The sequence below is a fragment of the Amblyomma americanum genome, chromosome 2 (assembly GCF_052857255.1).
Source record: "Amblyomma americanum isolate KBUSLIRL-KWMA chromosome 2, ASM5285725v1, whole genome shotgun sequence".
NCBI lineage: Eukaryota > Metazoa > Arthropoda > Arachnida > Ixodida > Ixodidae > Amblyomma > Amblyomma americanum.
The window spans coordinates 140,450,644-140,472,456 of record NC_135498.1 but is presented as its reverse complement, the minus strand read 5'-3'; the positions used below and the strand labels follow the sequence as shown (position 1 = coordinate 140,472,456).

At 53.4% G+C, this 21,813-nt stretch overlaps 1 pseudogene across 1 annotated transcript in view; it reads left to right on the top strand.

The window, feature by feature from the left end:
- Window positions 1-21,813, top strand: part of LOC144119120 (membrane metallo-endopeptidase-like 1) — a 33,226-nt pseudogene extending 11,413 nt beyond the window's left edge. Inside the window, exons 2-5 of the transcript XR_013312266.1 lie at window positions 8,540-9,505; window positions 18,818-19,332; window positions 20,522-20,808; window positions 21,361-21,813. The product of XR_013312266.1 is annotated as a membrane metallo-endopeptidase-like 1 (transcript). The remainder of the gene's footprint in view (window positions 1-8,539; window positions 9,506-18,817; window positions 19,333-20,521; window positions 20,809-21,360) is intronic.

The window sequence follows — 21,813 nt, the reverse complement described above, 5'->3', positions numbered from 1 at the left end:
TTCCGATTTCGCAGCGGATATCGGCCTTCATGAGTCATACTAAGTAAGTCTGTGCCCCTTTGTCTGCTTTGGGACTCGCGAGGGCTCGTGGCAGGAGCCTCTCCTGGCGTTATCTGCGCGGCAACCTCGCGCGCTTCTTCTTCTAGCAATGCATGAAGTAAATCCGGTGGCATTCCGGCCGTCACCTCGGGCGCCTGCCGAACAAATGCAGGAGAGGGCGTTTCTTGCGAACTATCTGCGCGCTTCGCTTCACTTCTGTCCCCATCAAAATCCGCGCTTTCCCTTTCCTCATTTCGTGAATACTGGACCGGTGCCGACTTGAGGCGATTTGCGTGTATCCTTATCAAACGCCGGTTCACGTCTCGGACTCTGAAGTTTACCGGAGAAAGCTTCTCGACAACCTCGCACGGTCCTCTCCACTTCGTCTGGAACTTACGAGCTAGCCCAATCTGCCTTTGGCAGTTTTCAATGTACACGCTGTCCCCCACATCAAACGGCGCGTCTCTAGCACTGCGATCGTGCACCTCCTTCCTGCGCTTCGCCGCTTTCTTTAAGGACTCCTTTGCGATGTCCCTCGCCACTTGCAAGCGCGATTCTAGCTCAACCTTATAGTCGTCCAGTGAAGCGTATGGGACACGACGGGGGCCCTCTGGCACTTCACTAGGCTGGTCCGGGTCTCGGCCGTAGAGAAGAAAGAATGGCGATTCGCCCGTGCTCTCGTGTGCTGCGGAATTGTAGGCAAACATTGCATACGGGAGCCACAAGTCCCAGTCCCGCTGGTCGCGCGAAACAAAATGCGACAGGAACCCGGCCACGGTTTGGTTCAGTCGCTCCACCGCGCCGTTGCAAGCCGGATGGTACGGTGTTGTCTGCTTCTTAGCGATCTTAAGCAGCTCGCAAACTCTCCTCATTAGCTGCGACACGAAGTTCGTTCCCCGATCTGTCAAGAGTTGCCTCGGGGGTCCATGTCGGAGCACGATCTGTTCGACAAATGCTCTTGCAACCGTGTCTGCCTTCTGATCTGGGAGTGCTACCGCTTCCGCGTATTTTGAAAGGTGGTCGACAAATACTAAAGTGTACTTGTTTCCGGAAGTGGTCGTGGGCAATGGGCCCATTATGTCCATACCTGTCCGCTCGAAGGGAGCCGAAACCTCAGGGAACGGCTGAATTGGAGCTGGTCTTCGTCCCTTGGGTGTTTTTCTTTCGAGACAGGAATGACACTTCGCACAGTAGTCTCTAACATCCTGTCGCATACCACTCCAAAAGTACAAACGCTCCACACGCCTGCGTGTCTTCGCTACGCCAAAATGACCGGCGCATGGCGCATCGTGAAACGCGCGAAGAACCCTTTCTGTCCACGACCGAGGTATGACGACTCTCTCCCAAGCGGTTTTCTCTGGTCTCCCTTTCCTGGTTGGCCTCGTGCGCCGACACAGGGTGCCGTCTTTGTCAATGAAATAACCTAGCTGTTCGGGATGAGACGGTGCGCCCTCTAAGCTTTCGATTATTCGCTTCAGGTCAGGATCTTTGCACTGCTCTGTGCGTAATTCGGCGGGGTCGACTACGGGGACAAACTCTTCTATAGCTGCCACGGCAGCTGTGCGGCTGAGTGCATCAGCATTCAGATGTGTCTTTCCTGACTTGTGCTCAACTTCAAAGCAGTATTCCTGCAGGTGTAGATTCCATCTAGCGAGTCGCGAGCTAGGGTCCCTGACACTCATCACCCATTTCAGAGGATGGCAGTCTGTGACTAGCTTGAATTTGCGGCCGTAAAGGTAGCATCTGAAGTGCTTTACTGCCCAGACAACGGCGAGGCACTCCCTTTCCGTAGCTCCGTACTTTTGCTCTGTGGGGCTCAACTGTCGGCTAGCAAAAGCAACGGGATGTTCTTTGCCCTCGATAACCTGAGATAGCACGGCACCAACTGCGAACTTTGACGCATCTGTGGCCATAACGAAGGGCAAACTAAAATCCGGGTGGCGTAACAGCGGTGCACTCATTAGCTTCCTTTTCAGGGCCCCAAAAGCATTCTCCGCGTTTTCGTCCCAACGAAAGGCGACATTTTTGGCTGTTAAGGCGGTGAGCGGCTTAGCGAGCTTGGCGAACTCCTCTATGTGCCTTCGGTAGTAACCGATCAGGCCGAGAAACTGCCGGACCTGGCGGACGCTAGTCGGGGATGGAAAATCCGAGACACACCTTAGTTTCTCAGGGTCCGGTCGCACGCCGTCAGCTGAAACAACGTGCCCGAGGTATTTCACCTCGTTTTTGAGGAATTGGCACTTAGAGGGCTTCAGTTTGAGACCCGCTGCTCTTAGTCGCACCAAAACCTGCTCAATATCGCGCAAATGGTTATCAAAACTGCCACTGTATATGATAATGTCATCCATATACACGAAGCACAGCCTCCCCAGAAGACCTGCCAGGATAACATCAGCGGTTCTCTGCCAGACAGCAGGGCTGTTGGCCAGACCCATCGGCATTCTTTTCCATTCATAGTGCCCTGAGGGCGTGTTGAATGCCGTTTTCTCGGCATCTGCCGGATCCATTGCTATCTGCCAGAATCCCGCCGCCATGTCCACTACCGTGAAGTACCTGGCAGAGCCCAGCTGAGAAAGCGTCTCCTGTATATTGGGGATGGGGTATGGATCGATGCGAGTTACGGCATTTAGTTTGCGGTAGTCCACTACCAATCGATACGAGCCATCTGGCTTTTCCACCAATAGTGCTGGTGCTCCCCAGGGTGACTTTGAGTGTTCGACAATGCCGCGATCAATCAGGTCCTGCACCTGCCGCTCCATCTCCTCCCGTTGGGAGTAAGGAATCCTGTACGCACGCTGGTAAACGGGCGATGAAGTGCCGGTTTCTATCCTGTGCTTTATAACGCCACAGCAGCCCAAATCCAGGTTGGACGCGGCGAATACCTCCGAGTAGTCGTTCAGCAAACCAGCCAGAGCCTCCCTCTCCCTGGATTTTACGTGAGAAAGATCGAACGACACCTTTGGAGCAGCCGAAGGACTAGCATGCTCTACAGTTGCGAGTACCGTATCGGTGGGCTCACGTTGCTCTATCGCAGAGGTGAAGAAAGCCAATGTTTTGTTCTTGGGAAGGCTCAGTGGCTGCTGGCTACAGTTAACCACCCGTAGGGGCACTCTGTGGGCGTCATTAACTGTCACGAGGCACGCGGCTGCCTTCAGGCCATTGCTGAGAGAGTCGACCGGCTCAAGCACTCCCACGGCGCCGCTCTCTACATCTGAAGGCACAAACGCGTACAAAATGTGCTCCGACCAAGGAAGGACGACCGCCTCCTCGACCAGCCGGACGGCAACCCGCGAATATACCTTCTCCAATGATCCCACTGTTTGACGGGTGTCAATATCGGTAATGCGAATCTCAGCCCCTCTCCTGTTCAAAAACGGAACTTTTGAGCCGCCCGCATTAACCTCTTCCTCAGAGAATGAGACTACTACCTTCCCTTTTCTCAAAAAATCCTGCCCTAATATACCTGACACTCCGTTTGGCAGAGACACCGTGTCCGAGCATACGTAGCAGGGGTGCTCCAATGCAATTCCGCCGAGAGAGAAGTGTAACCGGTAGAGTCCACTTATGCCAAGAGGATCCCCCGTTATGCCTACAAATTTGGTTGCCATACCACCAGACGCTTCCAACACCTCGCGGTCCCCCTTCCTTCGAAGCGTGTTAAAACTGCTCTCCTTAAGCAATGTCACCTTTGACCCCGTATCTATCAACAATTCCATACAACAACCATTTAACTTGCAACGCACAACAGGGCATGCCTCGTCGGCCACACAAACTACCACCACCTCATCATCTACTGCTCCCTCCCCACGCTCCTCAGGCTGGGGAGGACTAACTAGTTTTTTGACTCGGTATCTGGAGCCCCGCTGTAGGCTTGCTTAGGGCGTGTCTCGCCTGCTTCTCTTTGTGGCTCCCCACGGCGCACGTTTTGGCAGAACCTGGCGATGTGTCCGCGACCCTGGCAAGCGAAGCATACGATTTCTTCAAAATCTCGCATACCGCGCCTGTAGCTTTGCGGCGGTCTCCGGTTTCCAGCGAATGGGCGCTGTTGAGCGCGCGCTTCAACCTGGCATTCTACCTGCTGAGATAGCAGCTGTTCTAAGCGATCTAACCGCTCTGTCAAGAGAGCAACCTCAGGGTTGAGCACCGCTCTCTCTATGACGCGTACTCTCGCTGCGGCTGTCGTTAACGCCTCATTTTGTTCCTCATCCAATGCGGCCTCCACGGCTTGGTCGAAATTGCTCGGCTTGCGCGAGAGCACGAACCGGCGCACGGGGTCTTGCAGACCAGCCACGAACAAAGCGGTCATTTCCTCTTTAAGTATATCCTCCGCGTATTTCTTCTTAAGCTGGTCTCCTTCCTCCTCCCTGCTTAACGTATCGCGCGCTAAGCGCTGAAGCCGCGACGCAAACGTTCGCACGTCCTCCCCTACCATCTGTCCGGCGTCACGGAACCTCTGTACTCGCACGTGACGTGGTTCAGTGTCAAAATGCTCAAACGCGAGCTTCTTAAATTCCGCAAATGATTTTGTGGATTTTACTTTTTCGTCTCGCCATTCAAAATCATGAGCAGCTCCTGCCATCTTACACCTCGCCATTCCCAGCATTTGAGCATCGGACCATCCCCCCATTTTCCCAATCTCTTCTAGCATGGAAAAGAAATCGCAGATTGGAACCCCTGTCTTATCTCCCGTAAACGTCGGAATGACGCTTCCTAATGCCAGCATGCTTGCTCCGAGCGACGGCTGTGGAGTGGGAGCTCCCTCAGATACAGTCATTTTTTTTTTCTCAAGCCTTCCAGTGCCTCAAGCCTCTCAAATGGGGGTAAAAAGTCCCAAAATCAGTCCCGTGATTCCTTTTTGATTACAATTTTGAAGTCATGAATGTCACAGCATTCAGAGGACATTTGCTTTTGAGACCCCACTTCTGACACCAGTGTGATGACCCCCATAATGCGCAGGTCCACACGGGACGGAGAGGCAAAGAGACACCGTATGGCTCAGTTTAAACAAACAGGTATATTCAATAATTACACATGATGAAGATTATCCATCAGAGGCTGGGGCGTCCGAGCTTACGTGCCGACGACTTCATGGGGGCGATGGAGTGGCTCCGGAGTTGGGCTCGAGCGGTTGCTGGCAGAAGCTGCACGCCGTCGGGGCTTCGGCGCTGAAGGCCCTCTTGGCGAATGATGTCGTCCTGAGCGTGTATGCAGTAGAATTTCAATAGTCGTCCGTTTCTTCGAGGATGGTTCCCAAACCCTTCCTCTAGTGTCGTTCGGCTTGGAAGATGAACAGGAGGCGAGCTTGTAGATGATGACAGCAGAGCATAATTTTACAACAGAACAAACTTTGCACTACTTTACTCATCGACCGGGCAGGTTAGTGCCTAAGTAGCATCACATTTCATACTAAGCATGGAGCCCCAGCTCAGACTGAACTGCATCCGTTTACATGCGCTTTTAAGCACTTGATTAACAAAGGACTAAGGGCGGTCATTTCCAGTGGCCCGCCCAAAGCATCAATTCTCCAATCCAAAATAACATGCGAGATGGGGACCACCTCTTGGGCTGGGCTTAGCCTCGACCCCAGAGTCTGTTAACAATACAGACTAAATAAACAACAAAAACGCCACCACTCTCTCTCAAGTGAGTATACACAGGCTCTCTCTTCGGAGCTAATTCACTAGCGCCTGTCTTTCCACATTCTTGGCGAGTACTGCCTGTCCGCCATGACAGGTGTCCGTCGCGGCCCTTCTGGGAAGCTGTGGGTGCCTTCCCGGCGATAGCCCACGACAAAGGGGGGGGGGGGGGGAGGGAAAGAATGTCGTCTTCGCGGTTTCGCATAGCGTCGGCTGTGGTACGGCGCGCTCTGGCCCGCTGACAGCTCCCTTGTCCTGGAATGTAACCGGAAATTGGGGAGGATAAAGCCTGTTTCCCCGGGGCGGCGGCGGGACCGGTTTTTCTGGTCGTCACTCAAAGAGCATGGCTGGGTAATTGATGATGCCGCTGTCACGGGTCTCCGTCTATGCCGCGCCGTCGAACGTGGATCCTCGTAGCACACACGGAATGTCACAGCATCATAACTATCATAGATCACATGAAACTATCCTCTTCTTTCGGTCCAGATAATATCAGCAGTAAAATTCTGAAAAACACTAAAGTATATTCTGCCATAATACTGTCAAAATTATTTCAGCAATCCCTACAAGACGGTGAACTCCCAGATGACTGGAAATTGGGTAAGGTGGTTCCACTCCACAAATCAGGCGACAAACACCTTTCACTCAACTATCGACCAATATCATTAACCAGCATTCCTTGCAAGATAATGGAGCATGTCATCCTGTCTCACCTAGCTAACTTTCTTGAGTCATCTTCGTTCTTCAACTGTGCACAACATGGTTTTAGAAAATACTTCTCTTGCGAAACACAATTAATAAGTCTTACGAGCAATATTACCTTCATACTTGATCATGGCAATGAGGCTGACTGTATTTATTTAGACTTTCGCAAAGCATTTGACACAGTGTCGCACAACTTACTTCTTTACAAACTAAGTAAACTTAATATTGATCATAATGTACTAAGGTGGATTGAGTGCTTTTTGTCTAACCGATTGCAGTATGTACACGCTAATGGCTTTAACTCGTCATCCATTCCTGTGACCTCCGGCGTCCCACAAGGTTCTGTCATAGGTCCTTTGCTGTTCCTTGTATATATTAATGACCTGCCTAACAATGTAACATCTTCAGTAGGACTCTTTGCGGACGATTGTGTCGTTTACCGCGAAATAAAAAATACGAATGACGTTGAATTACTTCAGGCAGACCTAACCACTATCTCTAACTGGTGTTGACAATGGCAAATGACTCTTAATACGACTAAATGCAAAGTAATGCGCTTTTCCCGTCGCGAAAATTCAAGTCCCATTGCCTACACTATTTCTTCTTCCTTGCTAACACCCGTGGAATCTTATAAATATCTCGGCGTCATTCTAACATCAGATCTAACTTGGAAAGCACACGTCAGCTCTATCATAGCTTCCGCTAACCGCATGCTTGGATACCTTAAGCGCAATTTTTACTTAGCACCAACACCTGTCAAGCTTCTTCTGTATAAGTCACTTGTGCGTTCAAAATTAGAATACGCTAACCCTGTATGGGACCCTTTCACTAACACACTCATCGACGCTCTAGAAGCTGTGCAGAATAGAGCAGCGCGTTTTATTGTGCGCAACTCTGATCGTGCTTCCAGTGTCACAGAAATAAAAAATAGTTTATCGTTAAGCCCTCTTGCTCTGCGCAGAAAAGTGTCCCGTCTGTGTCTGTTTTTTTAAATTTACAGCATGAACTCTACTCTGAAAGAAGCATTGATCACAACACCAACATATGTTTCATCTCGCATCGATCACTCACGGAAAGTTGGCGTTCCTCGTTGCCGGACAACATCCTGCATAAATTCCTTTATTCCAAAAACATCGTCGGAGTGGAACCACCTACCACCACATATTGTAGCTGCAAAGGACGTTGATGAGTTTAGGGCACTGTTGTCATTACATTATGGTTTACCATAGCCTCAGTTGTTTCACTTCGTTTTGTATATTGTGTATTTAGCCCTGTTCCTTTTTTTTGTAGGCATGCCTATGTATGCGTTAACCCCCTTTTTGTAAGAGTTTCATTTTATATCTATGTACCACTCCCCTCAATAATGCCCTGTGGGTCATGAGGGTATCAGAAATAAATAAATAAATAAACTGTTCCTTTTGTTTCCAACTTAATTTTGCATGAGATAGTGCACTTAATTTTCTGTGCATTTTATGCGCAATTAGGCGTTCGTAACCGCGTGTATGAATTGCTGGAAATGCACCAAAAATAACATTGCTTTGAGATTAGGCAGTGTTCTGAAAATTCGTATTTGAAATATTGTTCACTGTCATTACCTTCAATTTAACAAATATTGGTTTTGGGGGAAGGAAATGGTGCAGTATCTGCCTCATATATAGTTGGACACCTGAACTGCGCCGTAAGGGAAGGAATAAAGGAGGGAGTGAAAGAAGAAAGGAAGAAATAGGTGCCGTAGTGGAGGGCTCCGGAATAATTTCGACCACCTGGGGATCTTTAACGTGCACTGACATCGCACAGCACACAGGCGCCTTAGCGTTTCGCCTCCATCGAAACGCAGCCGCCGCGATGGAAGCATTTTCTCCAAATGCAGTTTTTAATCCTGCACTTCACGTCACTTACCGCCTCATGAAAGCGCCCTCGTTTAGCAGAGCAGGAGTTTCCACTGACGACGCACTACCACGCTGACGCCGGCGTCTTTTACCCCTGAGGAAGTCCTTCACGCGGCTAATGCTGTAAAGCGAGAAACTGGTTTTATATTTAGAAACTGTCATGACACCCCGAATCTGTCACCGCGTGCAGATTTTGCATCGTATTCATCAAAAAACCGCAGAGATATTTCTGACTGACTGTGCACGCCCGTGTTCTCTGCTTTCGCGCAGACGCTTGGCGTGTCGAGCAATCGCGTGGATGCTCCTGAACTGGAGAAGACGGACAACACCAAGGAAGGCGTGGTGTGCGCCCTCGTGGTGCTCACGCTCGTGGGTGTACTGACGGCGGCGGGCTTGTACATGTCCTTCTGGCCCAGCGACATGGACGGCGACGACTCCGGCTCGACGGCTATGGCCATGGACGACCGGCTGTGTCAAGGCATCCAATGCGCCGATGCGGCCGAGAGGCTTAGGGCCATCATGAAGCCAGACGAAGACCCGTGCCACAACTTCTACCGGTTCGTGTGCGGCAACTACAAGGACCCTTCGGGCCAGATGCTCGCGCAGATGGACGCCGAGATGTACGCGTCCCTGGCTAAGGTGCTCAAGGCGGCCACTTTTCCGCCCACCGGTCAGAGCGCCACCGAGAAGGCGGCCGCGCTGTACGACGCCTGCACGCGCGTTCGCGCCGGGGAAGTGGACGACACCGCCGCATTGGCGCAGTTGATGAAAGACGTGGGCCTCACTGCGACCACCTATGGCAGCGCCGATGCGGCGGACAAGATGGTCATGCTCTTCTTCCAGTACAACCTGGTCGGCCCGCTGGAGCTGTCTCTGATGGACACGCGGATGCACCGAGGCAAACGCGTGCTCAGGCTGGCCCTGAGCCCCGCGCATCTCGCGTGGTTCGGGAAGCGCGGAGAGGCCTCGGCCAGCTTCTACCCACGCCACCTGGGCCCGTTCGGGCTGGCCGCCACGAGCAGCGAGGCGGCAGACATGGCCGGCGCAGTCATTGGCGCCGAGAACGAGGCCATGGAGGAGCTCCTGATACAGTCGCACCACGGAGAGCAGCACGGCGATTTCATTCACATGGCGCCTGACCTCAACCGCCTGGCGCCTTGCACGTCCCAGGGTGTCTGGGAGGCCTTCATTTCTAAATACTCCGGCAATATGTACGGATACGAAGATGAAGTGTTGGTAAGCGACGTGCGTCGAACTATGCTGCTTCACAGCGCGTTGTTGGCTGTGACGTTGCCGCGTTTCTGGTGGAACGTTTCTATCAAAGTGCTGCGCCCGCCGGGTTCAGTTGCTCGAGCAGCGTCTTGCTGCCTACAGGTGGCATCGGAACGCCGCCATAATCGTTTCACACGGGAAATTAGCGAAAGATCTGTTGGCTTCAACAGGCACTGACAGCACAGAGACACCTCTAGTACAAGAGAACTTGCATCACGCTACCGTACCCACTCTTGTCGTGTGAGGATTGCTTTACGTGACTGGACAGTATTATTTGAAATAAGCCAGCAAATAGTAACTGCGTTCCATACGTTTATAATCCCACCCGTACGGCATGGCTCTGCGGGAGGTACGGCCGGCGACAGCTGCCTGCGGCAAGCGCTACAATGATGCTGACCACGTGACGTTCTGTTCGCACACTATCTGGAACCGGTACCACACGAGGACTTCGCCATTCTTATGCTTTAGGCATGCTAGGCAATGATAGCAGAAAGGGCAAGAACGCTGCCACAACGACCACTTGTGGCGCGAATACAGTCGAGCCCGGATGTATTGGGCTCGAAGGGGATCGCGAAATAGTTTGATATATCGGTGATACGATATATAAAAATGAGAATGGATATGCCTATTTGTAAGCTTGAGACGCGCTCTTCTCTGAAGCATGCCGCCCGGCGACGCGCTATCAGTGCAACGCAGGCTAAGCATTGTAGGCTGAACGTGCTTCGCATCGAAACCGCCGCGGACGGTGGTTTAGGACTATGTCTAATCCTGTTACAAGTACGCTATAAATAAAATAATCTCTCATTGAAATTACGGTGCAGAGGTTACCTAAAGTCTTCGGCATTGAAGGACGCCACGCGAGGGCTGTCCCTAGGTTTTACTTAAGTTGGCTTCCCCGCAGCAGTGAGGTGGCGCGGAAAATTAGTAGAAGGGGCAGCAGGTTCCCAACGCCGTGCAGTCGACCCGTTTCAGCGCGCGGGACGCGTTCGAAGAGTGCCGTTAGGAGTTGAGCCGCCATAGTACGACATATCGAACGGCCGGCGAAATTGTAGTTCGATGTGCTGCGCGACTTTCCAATAATTTTGCATATGATCTCTAGGAGAATATCTGTGTTCTATATAGCCAATAATTCGAAATAAACGGGCTCCACTGTACAGCAATGGCGTGGACGACATTTACGGTACGCTTCCCTGCACACACGTTGTCCGGTTGCGCGCTGGACACGGCGCCACAGTAGCGTGGCGATGGCTCGATTTCGCAATCTATAGCGTGCTCCGCATCGAAGCCGCAGCGGAAGGCCTTTTATGGCCAACCGCCGGTTATCAGAAGACGCCTAATTTGAAATGTTGCCAGTTTACCAACGACAAAATAACTGCACATTGAAATGAAGGCTAGATTGATTTCCGTAGCGCCTTCGACAGCGAAGTGAGACCTAGAGTGGGCCAGGTGAAAGCCGTCTAGCACCGTTGGTCGTGGGTCGCACCCCCGAAGCACGTGTGAAGCTCACGTGGTTGGGTGATCTAAGAAAAAAAGCTGTGGTTTAGCTTTGGCTAAACCTGATGAGAAGCGAAACAAACCTCCGACTCTCCGTCGCTGGTTAAACGTACCGCCTGAAGTACTTTCTGCTGCTTCTTCGCAGTAGGACTCTTCCGTCGTTTCTCTACGCGTGTCGCACGATCTTCTTCTGTCTCTTCGGCACGGCGTTTCTTCCTAGCCTCACTGAAACGTTGGAGCTCCGCTTTCTGGCGCGCAATCACAGCAGGATGTTCTTCCTCCTCCATCGCAAAACCAGTTTCTACCCCCACCGGCTCGCCGTTGGTATATATACACAGCTCTCCACTGAAGTTACAGACGGTGGCTACGCCCCCGTTGTCGAGCAGAGTATCTCCATGATTGATGTGCTTGTTTAATCAAATTCCTTTTATATGACGTCACTGTCATATAGCATCGCAAGTTGCCCCAGCTCTTCAACCTTTGACCTTGACCTTCGAGAGATTTGGGGGTGGCCCACCATCTTGGTTTGGCAGATATGCGCCACCACGGCCTGCGTTACTTTGCTACTTGGCCTACGTGACTTTGCTCCACGGTTTGACCTCTAAAGCTTTTCAAGGTCATAAACGAAACTGCACTACCCTCTTGAAAACCTGGTGTAGTGTAGCTTTCGCTTCAATGACCTTGACCTTCGAGAGATTGGGGGGGGGGGGTGGCCCGCCATCTTGGTTTGGCATATATGGGCCACCATGGCCTACGTGACATTGCTCCATGGGCTACGCGACTGCTGAACGGTTTGACCTCTAAAGCTTTTCAAGGTGATCAACGGAACTACTCTACCCTCTTGAAAACCTGGCGTAGTGAAGCTTTCGCTTAGAAAAAAAGACGCGGCTCGGTTACCTGGCAGTGAGACGGAAGCTGACACATTTCAATAAATATATATCTTTAGTTTACAAAGTTGCCGAGTAAAGGTTTGCCGGTGGTGTTGGTCCGGTGATTTCCAGATGCACTGCTTGAAGGCTTCTCGATGATATGACTTGCAGGCGAAGCGATTTAGAGAAACGAACTTTTATACAGGCTATTTACCGATGGGTACAAACAAAAGTCAGTATACGGCCACAACTATCCGCGGCCGGCCTAGCCGACCGCCTGCTCAGAGGCGAGGGACACCACGTCCCAACAGTCAAACTGGAGCGCCTTGCACCAGCTCCCTCCGCACTCGGCCAGACCGAGCGCCTGCCAGCTAGGAGTTGCTAGAGACCAAAAAGCCCACGGGCGCGGCTCCCCTCGCGGGTACACCCCGAAGATGCCCGCGCTCCTTTCCACACGTAAAAATAAACTGCTAACTGCGGCTCATCAGTTTTGACGAATAGGAAAGCTCAGAACTGATGTCAGCGTTTTCCCTTACCCCCGAGTTCCGCCCTAGGTGGTCTCGCAATCCTTCGCCAAGGGGACTGGGGTCCAAGGTCGAGGCCGGCAGATAGCCCCGCCGTCTGGAGCGGCGAAGGAAACCGCAAGGACGAATGGGGAGACTAACCAAAAAGGCATGAGTCGCCTTCTAACGGCGTGCACCAAAGCAAAAAAAAAAAACGGACGCGCAGCCTAGGTCACTGCCCTCTCGCGGAATATTCGCAACACATGTACAAAAAGATGCGAACGCGCGCCGAACCCTACACCTTCCCCCCCCCCCCCCCCCCCAAGACTCGGCTAATCTATTCAGAGATAAGCCGAGGCAACAAACAACAAAAAGGTTCGGCAAATGGCGGTTGAGTACCTCTGCACGAGCAAGCAACCGGAGCCTGCGAGCCCGCATGCTGCGACCCTTCGTCACACACAAAGATACATGCTACTAAGGTCCACAAAATATAGACAAAAAACACGCACAGAAATCCCACGCTTTCGTTCGATCGACGTGCGCCTTTGAGTACAACGAGTACAGTTTGTTGTCCATGCACACAGTTCCCTGGTCCACTATCCCCAGCGGTCACTGCGGGACGTCAGCCAGTACACAATCCCAACAAGCGTTGGGTATTCTAGACAAGGCATCTGCGTTAGCGTGGTCGGCTCCTCTGCGATGTTCAATGGTAACATTGTAGCGTTGGAGCGCAAGAGCCCAGCGCGTAAGCTTTGCACTTTGAGGCACACTGCTCGTAAGAAAGGAGAGCGGATTGTGGTCAGTGATGACAGTCACGGTGGCGGCGAACACCCACGTCTCAAACTTTTTTAATTCCCAGATTACCCCGAATGCCTCCCTCTCGATTGCCGCCCACCGCATCTGCGATGGTGTGAATTTGTGACTGGCGAAGGCTATCGGCGCCTCAGTGCCGTTGTCAGAAAGCTGCGCTAAACAGGTACCGGCTGCTACTGACGACGCGTCTGTAAAAAGCAGATACGGCTTTCGCGGGTCCGGAGTGGTCAGTGAAACAGCCTCGCTTAGAGCTTTCTTCAGGGCTTTCAAGGCTTTGTCCGCGTCATCTGGCCACGGTATTTTGTTCGGCACGCCTTTTCCTGTCAGGCGTGTTAGTGGCAGAGCGATTTCTGCAAAATTGGGAACATAGGTACGGTAGTAGCCGCACAGCCCAAGGGTGCTCCTCAGTTCTTTCTTTGTCTTAGGTGCTTGAATTCCTTCGATGGCCTCAATTTTCTCTTTGGCTGGGCCATGCCGGCTTGAGCCGACAACGTGCCCCAGGTAGCAGATTGAAGGCATCGCTACCTGGCACTTCTCCCAGCTAGCGTGCAGGCCCACCTCCTCCAGAGTGCAAAACACCCGCTTTAAATGATGGATATGCGCTTCTAGAGATTGGCTGAATACGGCGATATTGTCTAGTTAGGCGCAAGCGTATTCTTCCTGCCCGGCTAGCAACTGGTTCATGTTCCTTTGGAAGGTTGCCGCTCCGTTCTTAAGACCGAAAGGCATATCACCCGCCAGGCAAATTGGCCTAGGTGCGAGATGAACGCTGTCGGAAGCTGAGAATCCTGAGCGAGTGGCATCTGCCAATAGCCGCGCCTGAGGTCCAGAAGTGTTATGAACCTCGCGGCTCCGACTCGCATGATCAGCTCCTGGGGGCAAACCATAGGAAATGTGTCCGTCTCGGTCACCGCGTTCAGCGCTCGGTAGTCTATGCAAAGACGTATCGACCCGCCTTTTTTGGGAACGCACACGATCGGGTGTGCAAAAGGGCTTTTACAGGTGTAGATGAGGCCTTGTGCAAAGAGCTCATCAATTTGCCTCGTTACTTCGTCTTTTAAAGCCTCTGGGATTCTATAAGTGTGGCCTCGCCTTGGAGTAGCCCCCTTCGCGAGCTTTATGCTGTGCTCGCCCACGCACGCGATCGACGGTTCGTTCGCAAATAATGCCTGGTGCTGCTCGAACGTGGCGTGCACCAGCTCCGCTGCATCCCTGTCTAAGTGGCTTGTTTTATCCGGCGTAGGCATTACCCCGTCCTTCGGGACGTTGCTTGCGCGCGGGGTATATTCGATTTCACCAAAATCGCAGTCGTCATCAAATATGACGCTCACCGAACCTACCTTCCCGACGTAAGGGCGTAGCTTATTTGCATGTACTAGCATGCGGCGACCGTCACTCATTTGCACATAGTACGAGTGCTCGCGGTACCTTTTTGTCACCACAGCCGGCCCTAGCAACTTCGGGTACATTTTCCCTGGACTCTTGTCATCAAAGACGAGGACCGCCTCACCTTCGCGAAAGGCTTTTACCATTGTGTGCTCGTTGTAGGGCGACGAGTACACCTCTTGCTGTAGGCCGCGATCTCGAGCTGTGCTTTCAGATTTTTCAAATACTCAGCGGGACCACTCGCTGCTCCCCGGGTACCTCAACGCTTCCTGCCCAGCTTTGCTTCAGGATACCGAGTGGTCCTACTGGGTCTCGGCCGTAAAGCATTCGGAAGGGTGACACGCCAGTGGTGACGTGTGACACCTCCCGATAGGCCCAAAGAAGAAAGGGAATGAACTTGCCCCTGTTTTTCGGTTCCTTTTCAATTACGTGTGAGAGCATGGCCTTAACGACTGTTTCACTTCTCCACCGCCCCATTGCTCTCCGGATGATTGGGAGCGGAAAAGCGTGGGGTACAGCCGAGTCTCTCGAGAAACTCCTTCGTAAGTGAGGCTGTGAAATTGGTGCCGCAGTCTGAGCACACCACCTCGGGAACCCCAGTCCGGCTAAACACCGAAAGCAGCGCGTCGCAGGTTGCCCTGGCGGACAAAGACCTTAGGCAGACTACTTCTGGCCAACGCGTGCACAGATCTATTATGTAAAGCGCGTACCGATGTCCTCGGCCAGACGATGGCTCAATCGGACCTATGATATCCACGTTCACTTTCTGAAAGGGAAACTTCGGGCGAGTGAGAGGCGTTATCGGTACCCTATCGGTTCGCCGGTGGTCTGAATGCACTTGAGAGCTATGGCAGCTGTCACAGTGTTTGCGAATATCCGACTCCATGCCCGGCCAGTAGACACTGTACTTTAGGCGAGCTTTAGTCTTGCGAAAGCCCAGGTGTCCCCCCCCCCCAATAGGAGTCGTGCGCTAGGCTGAGTGCGGCCTCGCGCCGTAATCTTGGCAGTACTAACTGCTGTACCCCTTGGCCTAGCACCTGGTCTTTATGATACAAAACTCCATCTACAATAGACATGCCCGCCTTTCCTTGATGGCTCGACCTCATTACTGTCAACTGTCTGCTGGGGCAGGGTTTCGTCTGCGAACGCCAGGACGGGCTCGGTGCCCACGTCTGGTCCTGATCTATCTGGTCTGTCTTCAGCCGGCGGCGACAGAGTTCCCACCGCCTGCACGGGACCCTCACTGTCTGTTTTGCCCGAGTCGTGCAGCTGTTCCCATGCGTCTGCGAAAATTAGACAGTCGGCTTGTGTGAGCTTGTCGGTGAGCGCACACAACACCGGTGTCGCATCGTCCACATTTTCTATCAGGGGAGCGCCACGACACAGCGCCAACGGAACTACTGCCAGTTTGGCTCTACCTTCTCTCCGAAAGCGGAGACGAGATCGATTGCCCCATGTGGGGATACGAACTCCTCAGGTACAAGGCTTTTGCGCACTACGGTGATATCTGCACCGGTGTCCACAATAGCGCCAATAACCGCTTCCCTACAGCAGATTTTAATGTCCCTGAGCGCTGGACGCGTGGATTGCAAGGCATGGGTGGACACGCGTGCCGTTAGCCTATCATCGCGCGGTGGATTTCCTCGTCTGTCAGCTGGGTTCTCACGATCAAATGGGCAGTTCAGGACATGTCTCCACCTTCCGCATCGGAAACAGCCACCCGAACGCGATACCTTTTTCTTTTCTCCTCCTGGTCTGACTGCGGCTATTCTGTCTCCTCGCTCTGCTCCATGCTTCTGCGTAGATGGGGCTTCAGTTCTCGGTTTTGGGGGCGTGTCAAAACCTTTAAAGCTGTCGGCTTTCCTCTGAGCGCTTCCCTTCTCGGCGGCTTCCTCGTATGTCTGTAGCAGTGCAGCTATCTCATCCGCATTCAGCCATTTCTCACCCTCGCGCAGCTTGACATATTTATGTGCTTCTTCTGATAGCCCCGCCTTGAGCTGGTCGGCAACCAGTAGCTTCAATTATCCGTCAAAAGACGACACGCATCGTGACTTTAAATAAAAATTTAAGTAACTCTGGACGCGTGTGACAAAAGCCTTCCAGGTTTCTTCGCGGCGCTTGGTGGCCCCAGAAAACCGCCTTTGATGCTCTGCGGCTGAAAGTTTCAACTCGTCTAGGACCACCGCCTTCAACTTGTCATCGTCCCTGTGCTGCTCTGCGGTGAACCGTGTCGATAAGTAGGCTATCCGCTCAGCCAGCACCGGGAACACAAGCTGCGCCCAGTGTTCCTTCGGCACGTTGTAAGCCACGAGCGAGCATTCCACTGACTCAAACCTGCCGGCAATTTGGGGAACGCACCGGCGAGTAGCATAGCGTACTGTCTCAACCGCTCGTCCTCGGAAGGCGCCGCGTTCTGGCTTCGAGCACGCATGATTTTGCATCTCAAGCTCTAAGGCTCTTATTTGATTTTCATACAACTCCAACTCTTTCTCAATGTTTTGGCCATGCCGTGACCCCGACACCTCGCTGCTGCCCCTGTCTCCACCGTCCCCCCCGTCACGACTGTCACTACCGCTGTCCATCGTAGATGCCTTGTCGGGGTTAAGATGACCAAATCGGGTTATCAACTACGCAAGCCTTAGTCAAACAGTGACCGCTAAGAAAACGGAGGAACCAGGGAACTCAATCGGAGCTGCGCTCAGGGTCCTCTTTTCGGGCAGGAATGGTGGCGACCTCGGACCGGGTGCCGACTGAAGCGGCTAGCTGCTGCCTTTACTCGGGGATGCCGTTTTCTGTCCGCTGAAGGCCGTGTCGGCTTGAATCTTCCAACTGCCGCCGTTGCTCAGGTATACCACTCTGTGTCTGTTGAAGGCCTTGTCTTCCGCGTTTCACACCCGATGCGGTTCGCACCTTCGTACTCCCATAGCCTGACGTCCTTTCGGTATCTCGCCTTGGATGCCGAACTTCGTCGTTCTCTCCGTGGATGTCTTCGTCCGTTCCTCGAGGCCGCTGCAGAGCACCAGTACTGTCGACAGCGCCAGTAAAGGTTTGCCGGTGGTGTTGCTCCGGTGATTTCCAGAAACTGGATGCACCGCTTGAAGGCTTCTCGATGATATGACTTGCAGGCGAAGCGATTTAGTGAGAAACGAACTTTTATACAGGCTGTTTACCGATGGGTACAAGCAAAAGTCAGTATACGGCCACAACTATCCGCGGCCGGCCTAGCCGACCGCCTGCACAGAGGCGAGTGACACCGCGTCCCAACAGTCAAACTGGCGCGCCTTGCACCAGCTCTCAATGGTTACTCCCCCCGCACTCGGCCAGACCGAGCGCCGGCCATCTAGGAGTAGCTAGAGACCAAAAAGCCCACGGGCGCGGCTCCCCTCGCAGGTACACCCCGAAGATGCCCGCGCCCCTTTCCACACGTAAAAATAAACTGCTAACTGCAGCTCATGAGTTTTGACGAATAGGAAAGCTCAGAACTGATGTCAGCGTTTTCCCTTACCACCGATTGCCTCCCTAGGTGGTCTCGCAATCCTTCGCCAAGGGGACTGGGGTCCAAGGTCGAGGCCGGCAGATAGCCCCGCCGTCCGGAGCGGCGAAGGAAACATCAAGGACGAATGGGGAGACTAACCAAAAATACATGAGTCCCATTCTAACGGCGTGCACCAAAGCAAAAAAAAAAACCGGACGCGCAGCCTAGGTCACTGCCCTCTCGCGGAATATTCGCAACACATGTACAAAAAGATGCGACAGCGCGCCGAACCCTACATGCCGGTTACGAAGAAGCAATTGGCGTCGAGCCCACGCGTACAAGCGGTTGCCCCTTGTTCAGCCAGATCGGCTTCTTTGCAAAAATAAGGCAGCCGTTGGCAGCTTCAGCCGAGTTTGTTCCTTTCAGTATTTGTGTGAAGGAGACCGCGGCCGATGACTAACGTAGGTACTTAGTGCTATAGGTGCGCATTTACAGTGGCATTGACGACTGTTGTATCCAATTTTTTGTTCAGAACTTAACCTCAGTGTGTGCCCTGAAAGTCGCGAACACAAGGCACGCGGTCGGCAGCGAACATTCTGGACGGAAGCGTCCCCGCCATCTAGACAGCCTCTCATTTTCATTGAAAGTCCAGATCATGTCTGTGCTGAGGGTGACTCGCGATGAGGGGGGAACACGAGCGGCATCGGCCCCTTGTTGACGCCATCGCGGTCCACAGGTGAAGCAGCCCGACGTGTCCCGCTTCGCCCGTCTCTGCAAAAGGCTAGGCCAGAAGCGCCTCAGCCTGCTCACCGCCTGGGAGCTGCTTCGCACGCTCATGCCGCTCTCGTCTCCAACCATGGCCGTGCACTACAAGGCCGAGTCGGCGACGTACATGTGCCTGCGCGCAGTGGAGCGAGCCATGGAGGTGCCCCTGCTGTCGTGGTACCTCTTCAAGGAGGTGCCGCAGAGCACGGTGGCCGCGGCCAAGAGCCTGGTCGACTACATGCGGAAGTCGGTTCTCGACGAGATCGACTCGTCGACCTGGCTGGATGGGGCGACCAAAAGGACGGCCATCAACAAGGTCCACTCGATGCGCGCGCACGTCGGCTACCCTTCCTACTTCGGGTCCCGCAAGCAAATAGACCGCGTGTACGCTGCCTACCCAGAGGTCGACGCCAGCTTTCTGAAGCCCTGGCAGGGGGCCATGCAGCTGACTGTCCAGTGGATGACGAAAAACCACAGCAGCTTCTGGTGAGCGAGTCCTTGTCGAGCGCCAAGGCACACAAAACGTCCTGGAACTAACTGCAGAGGGACGACAGGCAAGACTGAATTGTTTAAAACACATAGTGAACAAGAGCCCAGAGGGAAGCATCAATCCGCTAGACAACGTCTCGACAGAGGCCTTGTCTTTGTCCAGGCAAGCGCGGTCGTCAGTGGCAGCGATTTTATCATCGGCCCTGTTACGTTTCCGGATCATTCGACGAACGAGGAGCAAGCGCCGCGACACTGAGCTTGTCAGGAATTGAAAATTGGTTTTTGAGGAATGGAAATGGTGCAGTAGTTGTCTCACATGTGTAGGTGGACACCCGCACCGCGCCGTAAGGAAGGGATAAATGAGGTAGAGAAAGAAGAAAGCGAGAAAGAGGTGCCGTATAGTGAAGGTCTCCGGAATAATTTCGACCACCTGGGGGATTTTTATCGTGCATTGACATCGCTTCAGCACACGGGCGCCTTTGCGTTTCGCCTCCATCGAAACGCGGCCGCGGCGGTCGGGTTCGAACCTGGGTACACCGGCTCAGTAGAGGAGCGCCTTAACCACTTAGCCTTTATTCATCTCGGCAGCCGGGCAGGAAAAGCACACGCAGCGCTACGCCGTGGCGCTTATATTGCCCCCGATATCGGGGTTTTTCATACGTGTCATCATGAGCAAGAAAACGACGTTCCGCGTGACAGAGGGTGCTATCAGCAGAAGAACGTAACAGCCCCTAACTCCGATGATGAAGGGCAGATGTGTTGGGGGGGGGGGGTGGTAACTAGGCGAACTTGGACTTGAACCAGCTTTTGTCCAGGCAGCTGGACAACCTCTGCCGAGACGTCTAGCGAATTGATGCTTCGTGCTTCTCCTTCCCACTCTATCCGCAACAAAAGTGCACCTTCAACAGCCACCGCGGTCCTTCCCCATTGCAGTTAGGAGCCTATAAAACCGTTGCCACTGATGGCCGCGCTTTCCCAGCCGATGAGAAGGCCTCTGTTGCCACGTAGGCTAGCGTACTAAGTCTCCCTTCCCGGCCGTTGTTAGTTTCGTGTTGAGTTAGAACAAAGGCACTTATACTTCACGCACAGCTTTGCACTCTGTCAACACCGTTCTGGTCAGTCGTCCTCCTCTCTTCAGGCCGGCCCTCCTCCTCAAGTACGACACCCGCACGCCCTTTTTCGGCAGGTACACGGTGGGGAGCACCAATGCACAGTACCTGCCCATGCGCAACCGCATCGTCATACCGGCCCCCGTGCTGCGCATGCCCATGTTCTCGACGGCGGCACCCAAGGCATTCACCTTCGGCGGATTGGGCGGAGCCGTGGGTGGGCCACGAGTTCACGCACGCCTTCGACCCCGTCGGCAGGCACTGGGACGGACGCGGACACCGCCGAGACTGGTGGTCGGCCATCTCACGGGATATGTACGACAAGCGTCTCGGCTGCCTCCGGCGCTCGCACGGATCAGCGCAGGTACATTGCGTTCACAGCGATATCTGTAGAGCGCTGCGGTGCAAAGCGATGAAAGTTAGCACGCTTAATGCACAGCCTTGAGCCTGCGCCTTCTGGAGCACACAAGCGGTGATTTGTGGCGCGAGGAAATTAGCGAAAATCTTAAGGAAGTATTGGGAATGACTGTTTGTTATGACCGAGAGTGCTTAGGCCCGAACGCAGATCATTAATCATACAACCGACACAAAGCCTAGCATCATGTCTCTAAGGTAACACCTGTGCTATTTTTTTCTTTTGTTTAGCTAATTTCGCACGTTAGCGCTATGGAATAGCCTTGCCAGCACTGTAGGATAAGGAATGCAATGTGCTTCTGTGGTGACGGGTGACGGTATCTTGCAGAGATCACGGCGTGTTTTTGGGCGCCCTTAACGGGCGCAGCTTGCGTGAGGAATAACCATACTGGGGAGGCAGGTCTTGCTTATCGACGTTAACATGGCGTTGACACCGGGCCAGTTCTATGCACAACGCGTGCAGTCGTGTGCAAAGGAAACCGCAGTGCCGATCTTTGCGCAGAATGAAGCCGACGCCGAGAACATGGCCGACTTTGCGGGCCTGATGTCGTCCTACAACGCCTACGCCAACCTGGGCGACAAGGAGAAGCTCAAGGAGCTGAATTTCGACTCCGAGCAGCTGTTTTTCATCTCATCGTGCGTCAAGTGGTGCGCCAAGGCAGGCGCCAGCCACGCCCTGCGATACGCACCCTGGTCGGAACGCTGCAACGTGCCGCTGAAAAACATGGAAGAGTTCGGCGCCGCCTTCGACTGCCCCGTCGGATCACCGATGCGGCCAGTCGAGCGCTGCGTCTTCTGGTAGCGCGCCGGAGCTGGCGCCCATTAAAAGCACCCTAGCAACAGCACCGGTCACGTGCTCCGCCAAGAGTGCCTTTGAGCGACGCTTGCAAAGAGCGCAAATAGCTAGCTGATTGCAAATTGCAATCGGATCCAATTGCCAACATGGCTTCAGGAA